The sequence below is a fragment of the Sapajus apella genome, unplaced genomic scaffold, assembly GCF_009761245.1.
Source record: "Sapajus apella isolate SASKATOON/1434 unplaced genomic scaffold, GSC_monkey_1.0 scaffold12, whole genome shotgun sequence".
Lineage (NCBI taxonomy): Eukaryota > Metazoa > Chordata > Mammalia > Primates > Cebidae > Sapajus > Sapajus apella.
In genome coordinates this window covers 24,163,085-24,179,978 of record NW_022436952.1, presented here as the reverse complement: position 1 = coordinate 24,179,978, position 16,894 = coordinate 24,163,085, and positions in this window count along the sequence as shown.

Sequence of the window (16,894 nt, the reverse complement as noted above, 5' to 3'; positions counted from 1 at the left end):
TTAAAGGCGCGCGCTCCTCCGTGCCCCGCGCACTCCAGCGGGAGCCGCCGAGAGCTCGCCTCCCGCTGCCGCCGTCGCCTCGGGAAGGTAAGTGCCGCCCGCGGATTCCGAGTCGCGGCCGGGTGGGGGCGGCCCGCGGCTGCCCGGCGCTCGGGAAGCTCCGGCTGGGGCTGCGGTCGGAGGGCGGCGCCCAAGTTTTCTTAAAGGCCTCGGAGGGCAGCTGGGGCGGCGCAGAGCCTGCACGGGGATGGCTGGGTGGCCGCGGGCCGGGGCCGTCTGGGGGCGGCCATCCTGGGCGGTGCGTGGAGAAGCACCGGCGCGCGGCGCGGGGCGCAAGCCCAAGCCCCAGCCCCGCGTCCTGCGCACTTGGCGCGCTTCGGCCGCGGTCCCGGAGAGCCCCAGCCTGCTCCGGGCCGCGACCCCAGCTCCGCGCCTTTCGGCCCGCCCGGGTCCTTTGTAGCCTGCTCGCCCCGCGGTCGCGCACGGCGGCCGGTCAAACCCGCCCCGGCCCCGCCGCGCCCGCGCCCCGGGCCACCCCGCCCGGCCCCCTCGGCGCTGCGCCCCTCGCTTTCCCCATCTCCAGCCGCTCGCTATTTTCACACCTCCCAGTGCCCCGGCCCCGGCGCCTGATTCAGTGCTTAGTAATTAATTTGGCGTTTCAGAATGGTCAGCGGGCTGGATAATGGGCGCATTCATCCCCTGGGCTAATCTGAACAGAGGTGGGAAGAAAGGCTTTCACAGACAGAAAATGCCATTCGCCGAGCGCTCAAAGGGGCTGTCACTCCCAGAATAAATCGCCGCCGCGCCCGCCGGCTCCTCTGGCCATTTCCATACAGCCCCGGACCGCGCCGCGGACCCGCCGGCCTCGGCCTGGGCTCCCGGGAATCACTCACTCGAGTGCCTTCGACGGGAAAGTCGGGCGAGAGCGGGACCCAGGCGGGGGCCGAGGGAAACGGGGAAACTGGGGACTCGGGTGAAGGCCGCAGGGGACAAAGAGATTGATTAGAAAATCAGACGCACAACTAGAAGGAGGCGCAGCTCGCTCAAGGCGCGGACGGTGGAGCTGGGACTCGGGAGCATCTGTCCGAAACCCCCGAGGTTCGCCAGAGGAGGGCCGGTGGCCCGGACAGTGCGGAGCGTGTCCGAGGCTGCACAGACAGCTTAGGGGTCTCCCAGATTGTGAATGGAGTTCAGTACACACGCATGGATGGTAGGAACGGGGTCGACCTGCACAGACTTTTATTCCGGGTTCCTTGTGCTATCAGCCCCTTAGCCCGCGGGGCCTGGAAAGTGACCTGGTGCCTTCCCTGGCCTCGTGCTCGCCACCGCTGCCCCGACCCTAGGGTCCATCTGAGTGGGTGATGGAGGCTTTATCCTCTGATCCTTCTGGATCCAGTGAAGCCCTGAGTGTTGGGCACAAACGGTCTACGGACTCTGGATGCTGGGGCCTTCCCGTTGCGACACCCCTAGCCCACTGGTGCCACGGGATCGTGCGCTCCCGCCGCAGCCCTAATCCCGTGGACCGCGCGGTGCCAGCGCCTCCAGCCAGGCTATGGCGCCTCCAGTGGGCAGGGCTGGCTCGGCCTCAGCTAGGTGAAGCTCCAGGCGCTTGATTTTCCCGCCGTCGGGGTTCAGCGTGTATCCACCTCACCCGGGCGGACGTGGCCCTGGGCCCTTTCACTCAGTGGAACCCTGCCACTGGGAGAAGAGAAAGAGCTGCGGCTCTAGAGGGAAATCTTAGCTCGGTTGAGGGGCAGAAATGGCACCCGACACAGCTGGGACGAAGGGGAGTTTCTGGAATGACCAGATGCCCAGGTGTGTAGGGGAGATGGAATCCCATACTAGTATCAACTTCTGTGTGGAAGTCTCTCCTCCCCTTGAGTCTGTTTCCTCATTTGCAAAACAAGGATAAAATGAGATCACATGTGACCCCAAGTGGCGGGGCTCTCAGCAGAAGAATCCCAGGCGCCACTCCCACCACTCACCACCAGTCTCGCTCCCCTCCCCGCATGTCTCCTGGTCTTCACCAACATCTCTCCTTGGAGCTTTAGAGGCTCCCAGATTTTCTCTCAGGCTGCCTCCACCCGCTGCCCCGTGTGGCTTTGGGGTTCTGGTACGCAGCTCCCCTTGAAACCACACATTCTAAGAGTTGAAAGCATCCTTTCGAAGATTCTAGAGCCAATATTCTAGAGCCTCAGTGATACTGAGGCCTAAAGTGACTTGCTGTTGTCACCCAGCTAATTAGAGGGCTTGAGCTAGAATGGATTTCATGGCAGACAGTGAATCTTGGACTCTGGGCATCAGACTCCCCTCCCCATACACACAACCTTCTCTCTTCCTCCCCATAGCTGCCCCACAGCTTCCCTAGGTCTGGGGCGGGGGCCAGAAGGCTGCATTTTAAACAAGCATCCTGAAGCATGTTGAGGCAGGTGATATAAGGACCGTATTTCAGGGAATGCAGCCCAAATTGATCTCTTTCCATAGCAGCCCCGTCTCTCCCGTGGCCATGGGCTTTGCTTGTTCTATGTGGGTCACATGTGATCTGCAGAACGGTCTTTTTGGTGTCCTCCCAGAGTGGAGGCCATAGTGGGTGAGGTCTGTTTCTAGGAGATGCTTCAGTATCCTCCAGAATGTGCAGCCAATGAGGGAGCAGCAGGGAGTGAACTGTGCACCCAGCCAGATGAGGAGAGGCCTGAGTGCACCGCAGGCTGCCTGGATGTTGAGCCCCCAAACCCAGGGACCTCCTCTTACCAATGTGCTTTCACAGCTGGACCTAACACTGCATGCCGCAGGCCCCACACAGACAGTACAAATGTGCCCAGAGGCCCCCCTTGGCAAGGAAAACCTGCCCGCACCAGGGACAGAGCAGCCGGCCGAAGGGGTACCCATGCCAGCAATAACCCAGGTGCGAGCTGTGGCCCAGAACACCAGCACCTGCCCCTTCAGCATGCTGGGGTTTGGAGGTGTGACGTGGGGGGTGGGGGGCAAAGAGAAGGCTTGGAAAAGTGGAAGAAAGTGGGTAGGGGGAGGAGGAGCCATCAGGCACCCGGGGATGGGAGGGACAGGGGAGGGACGCGTCCCTATTTATGTAAGCCGTTTGTAGCTGCAGATTGTAAAACTGGGCAGCCTTCTCTGGAGTAATTCATAGTGTTTGGACAAGACAAACATTGTTCTGCTTTAAACAAACCTCCAGAAAGGTCAGCTTGGTTCATCCCTTTGCTGCGAGTCGCTGAGACTATCCAGATGATGAGAAAATCAGATCTTCGCTGAGGGGGCCCAGGCAGGAGGTAGCGGTCTCCTGAGCTCTTTGGATGCTGAGCGGACACCCAGTGCAGGGAGGGGCCTTGGCTCCATTGAAAAGGCCGGAGTCCCAGTCTGGAGCCAGGAGATGTGAGGTGTGTGTGCACATCACCGATCGTGAGATTTTGACGATGCTAAGAACATCATCCGAGTTCTAGCGCCAGGCCAACATGGCAGGCAACATGAATCTTATTTATGTGGGAGAAGAATTGATGGGAAACCAAGGTTCATGGATGCAGAACCAAATTAACCCAACGAATGCTAAGCCCGGATATGGCCCTGGACACCAAGAAATCCACGTTCCTTGCATTTGGATGTCCTGGCAGGGCTCTTCTGTGTTCATTTAGCAAATATTTTTGAGTGATCACAACGTGTCGAGTTCTGTGCTGGGTACTCAGGGTTTTACAGTAGGGAGTAAGAAAGATATGTTAGTAGCACCCACTGTTGGGGCCTGCGATTCTGGCTTATCCTCTCTTTCCCTGGCTTCCCTAAGAAGAGAAGCTGCCCAATTTCACTTCCAGCTTTTCCACCACCATCATTGCCTCACCAAGCCCTCTGACCGAGACCCAGCATACCAGCTCCCTCAATGGGACCTGACAGTAAGTGCTCAAGAAATGCTAGCCACCATGGTTATAATTATGAGCATGAGTGTGATTACGAGACCCCACACTTTTCTTTCTTTCTTTCTTTTTAGAGATGGGGTCTCCTTCTGTCACCCAGGCTGGAGTGCCGTGGCATGATGCCTCATTGTAACCTCCAACTCCCGGGCTCAAGCAATCCTCTCATCTCAGCCTTCTGAGTAGCAGGGATCACAGGTGCAAGCCACCATGCCTGGCAAATAATTTAATTTTTTTGTTTTTGTAGAGATAGGGTTTTGCTGTGTTGCCCAGGCTGGTCTCAAAATTCTGGCCTCAAGCGTCTCCCATCTCAGCTTCCCAAAGTGCTGGAATGACAGGTGTGAGTCAATTCACTTGACTTAGACTCCGTTCTTGAGTGTTCTACCTGACCCTGAGCTGAAGTGGTTACTATGTATTGATATTTACTACTCATTGTCATTGTCTTAGTATTGGTGGCTTGTTAACAACACATTATTGATGCTCATTAACACTAAAGCCCAGCGTCTCTGTGGTGCCAGTCATCACCGTCCTGTACATGATCTCTGTTTGCCCTGTGGTAACCTTGGTGATGGTAGTATCACTGGATTAGCTAGTTCTCTGCAATTTTATTTTATGATGGAATCTTGCTCTGTTACCCAGGCTGGAGTGCAGTGGTGTGATCTTGGCTCACTACAACCTCCACCTCCTGGGTTCAAGCAATTCTCCTCCCTTAGCCACCTCCAGTAGCTGGGATTATAGGCAAGTACCACCATGTCCAGCTAATTTTTTTGTACTTTTAATAGAGATGGGGCTTCATCATGTTGGCCAGGCTGGTCTCGAACTCCTGACCTCAAATGATTGGCCCGCCTCAGCCTCCAAAGTGCTGGGATTACAGTCGTAAGCCACCATACCTGGCCATCTGTGCAACTTTATAAACATTGTTCAGGGCTTTGGTTGCTTCAGGATCTTCTGCATATGATTTTTACCCAATACTCCTAATATCCATGGAAGGAAGAGAGGGCAGGAGAAACAGAAAGGAAGATTACTATGCACATTTTTCAGAAGAGGAAGTTGACACTTAGGTGTAGTGATTTGCCCAGCATCAGATATTCAAGGAGGGGACTATGTATGACTAAAGTACAATCCAAACAGTCCTCTTGGGCCAGCATCACCCTGCTGACCACCCATGGAGCTCCCTGCAAACAGAGCTGGAAACCAGGGCTCCCTTGGAGACCCCGTAAACCAGGTGGTTGGCCAGAGGCTAGGAAGTGGCTCCCTGGGCGAGGTCATGTCCATCCCACCTTGTGCGTAGTTTCTGGCATCATTCCGGGGGCTGGCATGGTGGTGCTCCTGCCTGACGTCAGCATCTATGGGTGACGGAGATGTTCCTTCCTTCCCCCACAAATCCTAGTTTCCTTTGACATCTCATTATGGTTGAATAATCCATGCACTTATCCAATCTGTTTGGAATCAATGATCCATGTCTGTTTTCATCCTTGGAGTTAAGTCCTCCAAATTTTCTTTCTGTGGGATGTATAAACCAGCAATACCTCATTTTACTGACATTTGGGGGAAATAAGCTGTTCTACATAATTGATTTTTGCAGTTAACAGTAGCTTACTCCTTGAAGCATAGAAACTTTTTATGGAATCATATTTCATGAAAAAAATTTTCCATCAAAATCATGACTTTTTCCCCCCTCCTAAGTTAGCGGAATTGAATGCAGCAGGTGTTCCCTAGGTGTGGCTAAGTGAGTGACCCACAACCCATTTCGATGACTCACAACCATCTTTGGAAACATCAGCTCCTGGGCAATTTGCTCAATTTCCCTGACGTCAGTTTCCGCACTGGTAACCTGGGGAGCTTTGGACATGATACTGGCTAAAGGCTGCCTCTGTCCTTCTCTAACTCTGCTGGGCTCTCACACACTAATGCCCTCAGGAAGTTTTTGTGATTGTAGGACCAGTCCTGGCTCCTTGGGTGGGTGGCTGGGATGGATTAGACTGTCAGCTGTCACTTCTGAGTGTATCCGTGTTCAGCTGACACCATGTCCCCAAGGATCCTAAGTTGTGGCTCTCTGGTCCCCTGGAAGAACAGAAGATGTCTGACCTAAGGTTTTAAAGTCTTGTAAATGAAGAACTCCTGGGGTGCCTGTGGACTGAAGTCCCCTATGTCTTGACTACTGTTCTTTCAAACGCCCAGGGAGGCTGTTCACTTACGTCTGGACTATGATCTGGGTTGTAAAGGGTGCTGCAACCCTCGCCCCTAGAAAAGAGGTTTACAATACCTTAATGCAAACAGCAAGCACTTGGCAAGCTTCTGTTGACTGCTCTGAACTCAGTGTTGTGGGGAGGGAAGGAGCGGCGAGATGTGGTCACTTCCCGTAAGAAGAAAACCCAAAGGAAGACTTCAGGAATGTTTTAAGACCAGCGTGTTAGTGGCCTCTCATTTGGTTCCTTTCATTTACCCCAAGCTTGTCTTTTAAGATTTGAAGAAGACTCTCTTAATTCTGGCTGGGCGCGGTGGCTCACGCTTGTAATCCCAGCACTTTGGGAGGCCGAGGCGGGTGGATCACGAGGTCAAGAGATCGAGACCATCCTGGTCAACATGGTGAAACCCCATCTCTACTAAAAAAAAAAAAATACAAAAATTAATTGGGCATGGTGACGCGTGCCTGTAGTCCCAGCTACTCGGGAGGCTGAGGCAGGAGAATTGCTTGAACCCAGGAGACGGAGGTTGCGGTGAGCCGAGATCGCACCATTGCACTCCAGCCTGGGTAACAAGAGCGAAACTCCGTCTCAAAAAAAAAAAATATTTGAAGAAGACTCTCTTAATTCTGGCATTTCTGAGATTTGCTGGGATATTAGTTTCCTGCGGCTGCTGTAACAAATTCCCATAAATCGTTGCTTAAAACAACAGAAATTTATTCCCTCACAGTTCTGGAGGCTAAAAGTCTGAAACTGGTATCAGTGGGTTGCAATTAAGGGCGTTGTTTCATCCAGAGGCTATAGGGCAGCAGTCCACAACCTTTTTGGCACCAAGGACTGGTTTTGTGGAAGATAATTTTTCCATGGACCTGGAGGCAGGGGATAGTTTTGGGATGATTCAAGCGCATTACACTTATTGTGCACTTTATTTCTATTGTTATTACATTGTAATGTGTAATGAAATAATTATACAACTCACCATCATGTAGAATCAGTGTGAGGCTTCAGCTTGTTTTCCTGCAAGTAGACAGTCCTACCTGGGAGTGATGGGAGACAGTGACAGATCATCAGGCCTTAGAGTCTCATAAGGAGCGGGCAACCCAGATCCCTCTCACGTGTAATTCCCAATAGCGCTCTTGCTCCTAGGAGAATCTAACGCAGCTGCTGATCTGACAGGAGGCGGAGCTCAGGCGGTGATGTGAGATTTGGGGAAGGGTTGTAAATACAGATGAAGCTTTCTTGCCCAAGAGCTGAGAGCTGCTCACCTCCAGCTGTGTGAGGCCACAGACTGGTACTGGTTCATGGTCCAGGGGTTGGGGACCCCTGCTGTAAGGGAGGATCCTTTCCTTGCCTTTCAGCTTCTCAAGGCTGCCAGTATCCCTTGGCTTGTGGCTGCATCACTCCAATCTCTGCCTCCATCTCATACGGCTTCTCAGATTTCTTGTCAGATTTCCCTCTGCCTGTTTCTTGTAAGGACACCTGTGATTGCATTTGGGGTCCATCCGGATAAGCCACGAATTTCCCTATCTCAAGACCCTTAATCACATCAGCAAAGACCCTTTTATGCCCACATTCACTGTTTCCAAGGATTAAGATATGGATATCTTTTGAGGGGAGCATTTTTTAGCATACTGCACAAAGCTGGTCATCACCTTTAATTGTCTGTAATTCTGTGGCCTTTAGCTGATTAATTTGTAGTGTGCTCCTATTTTGTGCCAGGCAATCTGTTAAACGCTGGGAATTCAGAGGGAAAAGACACAGTTCCTCCCTCAGATGCTATGAAGATCAGAGCTAAGTGGAAAAGAAGGAACCTGGGCCTTAAACGTATCCAAGATGGCTCTTAATAAGCTCAAATTCCCCATCAAAGCCTGCAAGGCCCTGCTTGGCCTAGCTCCCAGCCTCCCCTCTGAGCTCATCCCTACCACTCCCTATCTCGTTCCTTAAACGAGCTCTGGGCCAGGTGCGGTGGCTCACGCCTGTAACCCCAGCACTTTGGGAAGCTGAAGCAGGTGGATCACCTGAAGTCAGGAGTTCGAGACCAGCCTGGCCAACATGGTGAAATCCGAGCTATATTAAAAATACAAGAATTAGCTGCGGGTGGTGGCAGATGCTCGTAGTCCCAGCTACTTGGGAGGCTGAGGCAGGAAAATGTCTTGAACCTGGGAGCACAGGTTGCAGTGAGCCGAGATCGCACCACGGCTCTCCATCCTGGGCCACAGAGCAAGACTCCATTTCAAAAACAAACAAAACAAAACAAAAAAAACGAGCTCTGTCTTGGGACCTTGACATATGCTATCCCCTCAGCCTGAATGCACCCTTCCCACAAATGACATTTGTCCCCAGAGCTCCCTTCCTCACTTCATTCATTCTGCTCTAGGGGATCCTTCTTAGGGAGCTCCTCCCCAAGTACCTGCTCAAAATCCACCCCCCTCCTGGTACCTCCTGTTGCCTCCTCTGCTTTGTTTGTGCTCCTGCTGCACCACAGTGGAGGTGCTATTGTCAGGGCCGGCTCAGCCACCACGAGGATTTTGAGATGGGATAACCAGAACTTCTCAGAAGATCCTAAACACATCCTGTTTTATTTCCAATTCCCTTCCCGAGAATGTAGTTTGCTTTTTATTTTCTTTTACTTTTCTTAATAGCACATTGAGCTCAATTTCAAGTAAGTCAGAATGGGGGTGGGATGGCTCTTTAAAGAGGAATGTATATATTCAAGGAGCCATTTTTCGGTTGTCATAATGACTGATGTGTGGTGTGTGCACTGTGTGTGTCAGGGGCAGGTGGAACCTGCTGGCATTTAGTGGACAGGGGTCAGGAACGCTAAATGGCCCGTGGGTGGCAGCCAGGACTGTTCTGCCCAGGGAAGAATCTTCCTATGCCAAATGCCAATACCATCTCTCCAGAGAAACACTCTCAAGGAAACAGTTTGTATTTGAGTCCTAAAGTAATCCATTTTTCTATCATCTTCACTGATAACCTTTCATTCTCTAAGAGTGTTTTAAATGATGTCTCCCCAGATCCATCACCTGCTTAACTGTCCCCTGGCCCATTTACACAAGGTCTTGAGATTCTCCCATTCATCCTCTTGCCCTTGCCATCAGTCCAGTGTCATCTCTAAACCTTGAGGTTTCACTGAGGGCATTCCCTCCTTCAGATTCTGTGTAAATGGTGAATGAGCTGAGCCCCAAATCTGGGTCAGAGGCCCCCCACTATTTTCTCCACCCAGAACAACCTCCTTTTATTTGGACCCTTTGTTCCTTCCTCAAGGCCAGCCTTCCATCCATGACAAAGCCTCCCCCCATGGTGACCCATTTTCTTTATTTTAATAGCGTTTGGGGTGGGACCTTGTCAAAAGCTTTTTGCAAATGAAAATAAATTACATCTGCTGGTTCCCCCTATCCACAGGCATTGTCACCCCTTCAAAGAGCGCTGGTAGATTAAAGGATTTGGAGGATTTGGGGTTTGTATGGGCTTCTACACCCAGCTCCTGAGTCCTCAGCCAAGATGCCTGCAAAAGGGGAGGCCTGAACTAAAGATACAGATAAACAATATTGGGGAAATGGTATCTCCAGGAACCCTTCCCACTAGATAGGCCTGCTCCCCTTGTTCTAAAACCTTTTCCAGGACAGTCACATCTCCTGAAATCCTGTCCAGGGACCTGGAATTCCTTGAGTCATCCTCCATGCAGCCTATCAGGTGAGCTTGGCTCTAGATGCCTTGAAATGAAAGAATGTCCCTAGTTCTTCTAGGGAAAGAGATCTGGTAGACAGACTTGAGAATTATAGATATGAAAAAAACAAAAAACAAAACAAAACAAAACACCTCAAAACCTGAAACATCTATCTACTCTCTGCCAGGGTCTTTCCTTTCAGGTCCATCTTTTAAAATCATCGAATAAGCCTATAAAGGTGAGCGCAGCAACACCGTTTCAACATGAAAAAACGGATGCTCAGATGAGCAAAGGAACTTGCCCAAAGTCACACCATTAGGAAGTGGTGCACTGGAACCAAGGCTTGTCTAAGTCATTCAGTTTGGGAAGGAAACACTATGACTCCAGGCCACTGCTCACCTTCCTGGAGAGGCCAGATGCTCCCTGTCACCTCTGGATGCCACAATCCCCAGGCTGTATTGAGAATACTGGGAACTGAGTCATCTGGGTCTGTCCTCTTAACTGGACCAGAGGTGTTAAGAAGCACAGTCTGGCTGGGTGCAGTGGCTCACGCCTGTAATACCAGCACTTTGGGGGGCTGAGGCAGGTGGGTCACACGGTTAGGAGTTCAAGACCAGCCTGGCCAAGATGGTGAAAGCCCGTCTCTACTAAAACTCCAAAAATTAGGCAGGTGCAGTGGCAGGTGCCTGCAGTCCCAGCTACTCGGGAGGCTGAGGCAGGAGAATTGCTTGAACCCTGGTAGCAGAGGTTGCAGTGAGTCAAGATCATACCAATGCACTCCAGCCTGGGCGACAAAGTGAGATTCTGTCTCAAGAAAAAAAAAAAAAAAAAAAGAGGAAGAAGAAGAAAGAAGAAGAGGAGGAGGAGGAGGAAGAAGAAGAAGAAGAAACAGGCAGCAGCAGCACAATCCAGGGCCAGGCTCGATGGCTCACATCTGTAATCCCAGCACTTTGGGAGGCTGAGGCAGGTGGATCATGAGGTCAGGAGTTTGAGAGCAGCATGGCCAATATGGTAAAACCCTGTCGCTACTAAAAATACAAAAATTAGCCAGGTGTGGTGGCACACACCTGTAGTCCCAGATACAGGGGAGGCTGAGGCAGAAGAATCGCTTGAACCTGGGAGGCAGAGGTTGCAGTAAGCCGAGATTGTGTCACTGCTCTCCAGCCTGGGCGACAGAGCAAGACTCTGTCTCAAAAAATCTCTTAGTCAGAACCTGTAGGGCAGCACAGTCCACCTAGGCCACAGCTCATGCTGTTGGTAGGCCAGAAGCCCATCCTTCCTCTCAGAGATGATGGAGACACAGTCAAGCCCATCTCACCTACAGGTTCTGACTAAGAGATCCAAACTCTGGACCTAGATTATTTTAGTTCACACCCTGCTTCTCTACCTACCAGTGATGGGATCTTCGGCAAATTACTTCTCTGTTTCCTCCTCCAGTAAAATGGACACAATAAAATATACCTATCTTACAAGGTTTTTATGAAGATCGTGAACTAAGGATTACCAAAGTGCTTAGTAGATGCTTGGCACACAGTAAGCATTACACATAATGCTTGACTTTAAAAGGAAAACCCCGCTGGGCACAATGGCTTATGCCTGTAATCCCAGCACTCTGGGAGGCTGAGGTGGGCAGGTCACAAGGTCAAGAGGTCAAGACAATCCTGGCCAATATGGTGAAATCCTGTCTCTACTAAAAATTAAAAAATTAGCTGGGTGTGGTGGCACACACCTGTAATCCTAGTTACTTGGGAGACCGAGGCAGGAGAATCACTTGAACCCTGGAGACACAGGTTGCAGTGAGCCAAGATCACATTACTGCTCTCTAGCCTGGTGACAGAGCAAGACTCCATCTCAAATAAATAAATAAATAAAAAGGAAAACATGGCTGGGTGCAGTGGCTCACATCTGTAATCCTAGCACTTTGGTAAGCTGAGGTGGGTGGATCACTTGAGGTCAGGAGTTCAAGACCAGCCTGGCCAATATTGTGAAACCCAATCTCTACTAAAAATACAAAAATTAGCCAGGTGTGGGGCCTGGCTAATACCAGCTACTTGGGAGGCTGAGGCAGGAGAATCGCTTGAACCCAGGAGGCAGAGGTTGCAGCGAGCAGAGATCTCGCCACTGCACCCCAGCCCGGGCAACAGAGTGACTCTGTCTCAAATAATAATAATAATGATAAATAAAATAAAAAAATAAAAAGGAAAACCCTTGGTCACACCGCTTTTCTCCTAAGCCCTTGCTCTCTTCCGGTCCTCCTTCTTCACAAACATTAGCCTGTGCCATCTGGTGCCCCCGTCCCTGGAGTGCACTCTCCCCTGTACCCCCACCCTATACACCAATTGCTCCTCCCACCCTCATGCTCATCCCGGTTGCCCTGCAGCCCTCTTCAGGCGGGCTGTCCTTCTTCCAAACCACGCATCCCTGACGCCCAGGAGGGGGGCGCTGTTGTCCAGCTCCATTCCCAATGCTCCTTCCCTCTTCATTAAAACAACAACAAAATGAAACACCTGGCTGGGAGTGGTGGCTCGTGCCTGTAATCCCAGCACTTTGGGAGGCTGAGGTGGGCGAATCACCTGAAGTCAAGAGTTTGAGACCAGCCTGGCCATCACAGTGAAACCCCATCACTACTAAAAATACAGAAAAACAACAACAAAAATTAGCCAGGCATGGTGGCGTGCACCTGTAATCCGAGCTACTGGGGAGGCTGAGGCAGGAGAATTGCTTGAACCTGGGAGGTGGAGGTTGCAGTGAGCTGAGATAGTGCCATTGCACTCCAACCTGGGAGACAAGAGTGAAACTCCATCTCAAAAACAAAAACAAAACAAACCAACCAACCCACAAAACTCCTGTTCCTTTAAGGCCAGAACCACGTGGCTGTCCCACCTTCTACATCTCATCCTTAGAATGACCTCCTAGTCGATTTCACTCTTTTCTTTCTTTGAAGACACCAGCACTGGTCAGTCTTCATCTCCGCCCCAAACTGTGATGCTGGTTCCAAAGGTCTTTAGAGCCCAGGTGGACAGCCCATCCAGCACCCTCCCCTCTGCCTCACAGCAGAAAACCCCACTTATTGTCCTCGGAAGGCCATGGCATTCCCCCAGAGCTGTTCTACCTCTGGAATCCTCCAGTTTCGGACCAGTCTCCTCAGCTATCCCCCACCTCATGTCTTCTCTTTTCCCGAATCCGTTAGATCAGCTCGATTCAACAGAATTTTCTGTGATGAGGGAATTTCTTCATTAGCGCTATCCAAATTACGGGCAACTAGGCAACTAAGCTCTCCGTGTTACTCATTGTAATTAATTTGGGTTGAAATTCAAGGAGCTACAGGTGGCGACTGGCTGTTATATTGAAAGGCACAGCTCTATCCCCCTGGCCCGTTTCCTCCTCCATCCTGTCCTGCTTTCCTTCTCTCTTTAGCATTGTGACCCTGGTCCATCACATCAGCCACACACTCCCCTTTCCTTCTGTCCCACCTCCTGGAAAACACCCTCAACTTTAGATTAATCCAACTGTCTCTTTTGCTGGACGCTGCTGGGGGAGGGGGCACGTGTGTCCCATGGCCTTGCTGGCTGCCATTCTTTCTCATAGATAGTCACCAACTTCAATGGTGACTATCTTTAATTCTGCCCAGCAATCATGATCCTTTTCTCTGTAATGACCTCAGACCTCCAGTGCTCCAGCTCCTCCCCCACCCTCAGCAGATGGTGTCACTTCCTATTTCATTGAAATAAGAGACACTTGGCCACCACCTGACCACCAATTTTACAAGCCTGGTTTTATCTGTCTTCCACCTCTCTCCTCCTGCTGGTTCCAGTTCCTATCAACATTTAGGCATGTTCAAATAGCCTTATCTTACAAACAACAATAAAAAATCCCAACCTTCCCTCAATCCTCCGTCACCTTCCTGCTGTGGCCCTGTATCTTTCCTGCCAGTTATATTCACACTTCTGGAAAGTTGTCTACACCTGCTATCTCCACTTTCTCACCTCCCGTTCACTCTACAACCCCAGGCAGCCTGGCTTCTGTCCCTACCACTCCCTGCAACCACTCGTCAAGGTCACCAATGACTTCCTTGTAGTTTGATCCAAAGGACTTGTTTCAGATCTTATCTTGACCTTTAAGGCCCGTGACTCAGCCTTGCTCAGCACCCCTCCTTTCTTGCAGCAGTCTTACCCATTGGTTTCTACAGCACCCTGGTTTCCCGGTTTTCCCCCTCCTGCTCTGGCTACTTCAAAGTTTTCTTGAAACTGCCGCATTCTCCCCCTCCAAGGGTGATCCATCTGGCTTCGCGGGTAAGACTGTGTGCCAGGAATGGTGTTCCCTCCTCCCAACGCATTCCTTGCAGAAACACCTGGGGATTTGCTTTCTCACCCGAGATCCGCACTGTTGCATTTTGAACTCCAGTTTGCTCCGTGGATCCCGCTGCTCGGAGCCTGACATGCCTTCGAGGGTGTGTATTTATCACTGCCACTTTGAGAAGCTCTCACAACACTTGGACATCTGTTTTTTTCATTTCTCCCCTTAAAGGCAGGCTGCATTAGGGAAGGACACTGATGAATTAGAGTGGATGGGAGAGGCTGCAGAGTGGTCAGAAAACAGTGTCCTATGGGAAATCATTAAGATAACTGGGAATATTTTGCCCAGAAGAGATACAACTGAGGGATGATAGAGGACAAGTTTCAAAAATCTGAAGAGGCACAGAGCCTCGATCTGGGCTGCTGTGTAGGGTTGGGTTTCGGCCACCTGCAGACCTAACAGAGGGGAGTTTTGAATGGACGTAGAGGAGTTCCACTGTATTACAGAAGGTTCCAGACCTCCTGGATACAAGGTGAGTGAGACAGTCCTGCCCACCAGGAACTACTAAATGACGATAAGCTTAGACCTAAGTGACCACAATAACACTGGAAGATGTCCCTGCTTATCCTCTCCTGAAGACCCCCGGCCTAAGCTCAGCTGACAACATAGAAAAGCCGCCCTCCAGCGAGGGCCACTTCAAACTTCCTGCCATGCAAGGGCCATCAGAAGCTCTGCAGACACAGGCCGGGAGCGGTGGCTCACTCCTGTAATCCTAGCACTTTGGGAGGCTGAGGCGGGTGAGTCACCTAAGGTCAGGAGTTGGAGACCAGTCTGGCCCACATGGTAAAACCCCTTCTCTACTAAAAATACAAAAATATTAACCAGGTGTGGTGGTGAGTGCCTACAATCCCAGCTACTTAGGAGGCCGAGGCAGGAGAATTGCTTGAACCTGGGAGGCGGAGGTTGCAGTGAGCTGAGATCGCAGCACTACACTCCAGCCTATGCAACAGAGCCAGACTCCATCACACACACACACACACACACACACACGCTCTGTGGACTGAAGCAAAATTCAGGAGGAAGGCTTGGAAAGCACCTCACCATCCACTCTTGTAGATGCTCCAAAATGTACCCCAGGCCAGTGTGTGGCTAGCTGAGCACCCCAATTTGCTTCTTTTCCCTCTCTCCTTGATGGAATGTCTTTTCCTGACTTGGGTTTTGGTATACTTTCAGGGAATCACAGACATTGTCCTACAGAGCTCACTGTTGTGACTGGAGGGACGTTTGCTCATTACCCCACACTGTGTTCCCTTTCTGAGCCAACCCCACCCAGGAGAAATTCCTATCTGATTTTAGTACCAAGAATAGTTGTAATTTGTTTGAGCAGTAGGTCTGTTTTTATCTCATGGACCCTGGGAATTGTGTAATGAACATGGTCTCCTTTACATTTTAGCTGCAGGAAAGCTTAGGGACAAATCTGTGGCCCACCCAGCGGAGGGGACGAGGGCATTCCAGGGTGCATTGTACCTGTAGTCTCATCTCGATTTTGTCTCCTTTCTTGGTTTTTCTTTGTTCTCTTACTTCATATTTTACTGTGCAAAATTGACACCATACATGCAAAGATTCTTAAAAAATCACCTGTAATTGATTCACTGTTCTGAGATAACCACTATTAACTGTGTTGTCTTTTTATGCATACTTTTAAAAAAATAAAAATGAGATTATACTGTGTATGTTTTTAATTTGCTTTTTTCATTTTATAATGTCATAAACATCTTTCCCGGAAGTTGTGTTCTTTAAATGATTTGAAATTTCTGTATAGATTGAACAATCTCATACTAACAGCTAACATTTCTATATGCATGTACCTCGTGTCTGGCTTTACGCCTATTTACATTTGCATGTATAAGAAAGCATATTGATATGTGTTACTGAACTGCAATATGTATGTATATATCTCATCAGCTATAATATTCAAGGGTGTAAGTTGGGCGCGGTGGGTCATGCCTGTAATCCCAGCACTTTGGGAGGCTGAGGCGGGTGGGTCAACTGAGGTTGGGGGTTCAAGACCAGCCTGATCAACAGGTAGACACCCTGTCTCTACTAAAAAATACAAAAAAATTAGTCGGGTGTGGTGGCACATACCTGTAATCCCCGCTACTCGGGAGACTGAGGCAGAAGAATCACTTGAACCAGGGAGACAAAGGTTGCAGTGAGCTGAGATTATGACATTGCATTCCAGCCTGGGCAAAAAGAGTGAAACTCTGTCTCAAAAAAAAAATTCAAGTGTGTCAGCTCACGTGATGCTTACAGCCCAGTGGGGTACATAGTATTATCTCCCTTGTACAGATGGAGGAAGCTAAGGTACAGACTTGCCATCGTCACACAGCAGAGGCAGAATTTGAACCCAGGTACCCCAGCTGCAAAGCATTTCCTCCTAAGAGCTACGCTGCCTTTCGGTATACCATTGCGATTTCACAGGCCACCATGTTAACCATTTCATTTATTTCCTTTGACCTCACTTTTAGTTTATGTGATTTTGTCATATTTTATGTACCTCTGTAAGTCACCTAAAATCCTTTCTGCCCCAAGGCGAGGCAAGGCATAAATAAACAGTGCAGAGTGTGGTAAACGGCACAAGAAGACAAAGCTACAGTGCTATCCGGGGGTGAGAAGATGAATCAAGGCTGTTCTGCAATGGAATGGATTGATTTTCTTGGGGTATGGTGAGCTCCCATCCCGGGAAGAACTGGCTTGGGTGGCCGTCTGTCCAGGAGACTGGGAAAGGCCTTCTTCCAAGGAGACCGAGCTGGGCCAGACGAGCC